Source organism: Myotis davidii, unplaced genomic scaffold, assembly GCF_000327345.1.
Source record: "Myotis davidii unplaced genomic scaffold, ASM32734v1 scaffold771, whole genome shotgun sequence".
NCBI classification, from domain to species: domain Eukaryota; kingdom Metazoa; phylum Chordata; class Mammalia; order Chiroptera; family Vespertilionidae; genus Myotis; species Myotis davidii.
The window spans coordinates 418,573-421,974 of record NW_006282668.1 but is presented as its reverse complement, the minus strand read 5'-3'; the positions used below and the strand labels follow the sequence as shown (position 1 = coordinate 421,974).

The 3,402-nt window shown below is 46.1% G+C and overlaps 1 long non-coding RNA gene across 1 annotated transcript in view; it reads right to left on the bottom strand.

The window, feature by feature from the left end:
- Nucleotides 1-3,402, bottom strand: part of LOC107182316 — a 10,158-nt gene that overhangs the window by 1,959 nt on the left and 4,797 nt on the right. Inside the window, exon 2 of the long non-coding RNA XR_001513046.1 lies at nt 913-1,048. This is a non-coding gene — a long non-coding RNA (uncharacterized LOC107182316). The remainder of the gene's footprint in view (nt 1-912; nt 1,049-3,402) is intronic.

Below are 3,402 nucleotides of genomic sequence, written 5' to 3'. Positions count from 1 at the left end.
GTGGCTCAGTGGTTGTGGTCACGGTTTGATTCCGCATTTGGCACATGCCTGCGTTGCGGGCTCCATCTCCAGAAAGAGGCATGCAGGAGGCAGCTTATCAATGATTCTCTCTCATCACTGATGTTTCCATCTCTCTCTTCCTCTCTGAAGTCAATATATTTAAAAAAAGAATATATATATATATTAAAAAAAGGAAAGAGTAGGATTTCCAAATTAACAACTTACCTTGGAATCTAAAAAGAAAAAAATGGATCAAGGAATTCTGCCCAAACATCCTTGGCAGTACAGAGATCCAGTCCAAACTGGGAAGTTACTACTTTTCATTTTATATAAAAAAATATTTCCTAGATCAAGTTCCTAGATGGGGTTCCCATCCCTACACATCCAGGGCAAAACCTGGGGTCAGGAGATCGGTGGCTGGAGGCAGCACGGTGGAGTGTGAGAGCAGTGGTCTCCAAGGCGAGGCGCAGGGAGCCCCACATAACGTACATGTAGTTTATAAAGATTTGCCCATGTTTATATATAATGCATGAATCTACACTTACTTAAATGCATGTATTATTTACATATATATAAGTGTATGCTTATTTCAATATATATGTACACTTCTTTAAGTACATACACAGGTGAATACTGAAAGTTTCCTCACTGAAAGGAATGCATGCTCAGAGGTATTTGGAGTTCACTGGTTCAAAGAATGGGCTTTAGTGTCTGAGCTGCTAAAAACATACATAATAGAGAAAATGACAGTACCTCCTAGTAGTGAGGATTCAGAAAATATTAGGCAAAGTGCTTGGTGGTTTTTCCTGCTATTTGACCATCTTCCTGAGCACAGATCTCACATCTGTCCTGTGGGTCACATATCCCCTGGGCCTGGGCAAGGTCTGCACAAAGTAGGTGCTTTATAAATACCTGTTGAATGGATGGATGGCTGTCAGTAGGTCCATGTGGTGGCTTCCACACTGACGTAACTGCACCTGCATCTGTGCTGCACAGGCAACAGCAGTGAAGTATGAGCATGATAATGGCGTCATGATTGATTCACGCCCTGTATAAAACCAGGAAAATCATTCACAAATGTAGGCAATTTATTTTTAGTAACAAATGACTGGCAGCAGTCCTCCCAACTGATGGTGACTCACCAACGCGCTGTCCACGGAGCACATGCATGACAACCCATATGCTTCCGTGAGTCTGAACCAACTGCTATCACCAGACTTAATTCCACCTTGTGATCTAATCTGACTGGGGGCATGTTTACACATCTATATATGTAAAAGCCTAAGTGACTGAATGACCGAACGACCAGTCCTCTGGTCGCTATGATGTGCACTGACCACCAGGGAGCAGATGCTCAATGTAGGAGCTGCCCCCTGGTGGTCATTGTGCTACCATAGTGGGAGTGCCGTTCAGCGAACTTAATTCCACCTTGTGATCTAATCTGACTGGGGGCATGTTTACACATCTATATATGTAAAAGCCTAAGTGACTGAATGACCGAACGACCAGTCCTCTGGTCGCTATGATGTGCACTGACCACCAGGGAGCAGATGCTCAATGCAGGAGCTGCCCCCTGGTGGTCATTGTGCTACCACAGTGGGAGCGCCGTTCAGCGTGCTTACCGGGCGGCAGTGGTGGCAGGAGCAGTGGGGCCGGGATGAGCGGAGTGGAATGGGCTCCTCCCTGGCCGGCTGCCGCTTCACGCACTATTCCATCCCTTGGGGGATGTCAGACTGCTGGTTTCAGCCTGGTCTGTGGGGATAGGTCTGAAACCGGCAGTCCGTCATCCCCCAAGGGGTCCTGGATTGCAAGAGGGCACAGGCCAGGCTGAGGGACTCCACTCATGCACCAGGCCTCTAGTCACTATATAAACACTGTTTCTTTATAAAACCCAAAAAGGGGAAACGGAGAGAAATGAATGAAAAGTTTAAGAGAAGAGACCTAACTTCAATAAAGGGAGACTTTCTTTTTTCCTTTTTCTTTTTTTTTAAATATGTTTTTATTGATTTCAGAGAGGAAGGGTGAGGGAGAGAAATAGAAACATCCATGATGAGAGAGAATCACTGATCGACTGCCTGTGCACTCCCCTACTGGGGATCGAGCCCGAAACCCGGGCATGTGCCCTTGACCGGAATTGAACCCAGGACCCTTCAGTCCACAGGCTGACACGCTATCCACTGAGCAAAACCAGCCAGGGCAAGGGAGACTTTCCTGATGACGAGAGGTGTTTCGTCTTGCTGCTATTAAAGAAGCCATTGGTTTCCTTGTGTGGATCTGGTTTTTCTCCTGAGCATGGTTATAAAGACTGTTAAATACACAAACTCTTCTCCAAAATTCTATCATAATATTAGCTTTTCTCTCCCCCTCCCCTACACACACACGGCAAGCAACTTTTCCCTGATAAATTTCTACGATAAGAATGGCTTTATCGATTCTGACAAACAGTTCAGATTCCAAATTCCACGGCCACGTTTCTCCCATGGAGCCGCTCTCGGGCAATTCTAAGCCCTCGGAGGAGGAGCATGCTTCTCTCTCTCGGTCCCCTTCATCCTTCCAAACCAAGTCCTCATCTTTCTGGCGTCTTTGCGGCTTTGCAGGCCTGCAGCTGAGGCCGCCAGGCTGTAGCTGTGCCGACCGAGAGCCAGCAGATGCCAGCAGATGGCTGGTGTTTAATTCCAGCACAATTGGATATAGAGAAGCCTTGAACAAAAAATAAATAGGGGCCCACAACTTCCACTCTCTTGGGAGCATGTGAAATAGATCTTTCTTCTTCTTTTTTTCCTTAAAAAATACATTTTTCTTGATTTTGAAAGAGAGAGAAAGAGAGAGAGAGAGAGAGGAGAGAGAGAGAGAGAGAGAAATATCGACGAGAGAGCTGCCTCCTGAAGGTTCCTTACTTGGGATCGAGCTCACAACCCCGGGAATCGAACCAGCAACCTCCTGGTGTTCGGGTTGCTGTTCAACCACGGAGGCATACCAGCTTGGTGCTAGGACCTTTCTTAATCCCTGTGTCACGAAGACCTTATCTGGAAGGTCAAAGTCCAACTGCGCTGTTAATATAGGGGGAGATAATAAATGTTCTCTTCCTTTTTCCATTCCAACCACTACTGTTCTCAGGGAGATGAAGTAATGGGAAGAAGGCTGTCCTTGATATTCTTTATTTTATTTCTTATTTTTCTGTCCTTGATACTCTTTACAAAAATATCTTTATTGATTTCAGAGAGGAAGGGAGAGGAAGAGGGAGAGACAGAAACATCAATGATGAGAGAGAATCATTGATCAGCTGCCTCCAGCACGCCCCCTACTGGGGATTGAGCTTGCAATCCGTGCACATGCCTTGATTGGGTGGTCCTTGATACTCTTGTGCGATACTGGACTGTGTCTGCCCTCAGGTTCTCAGAG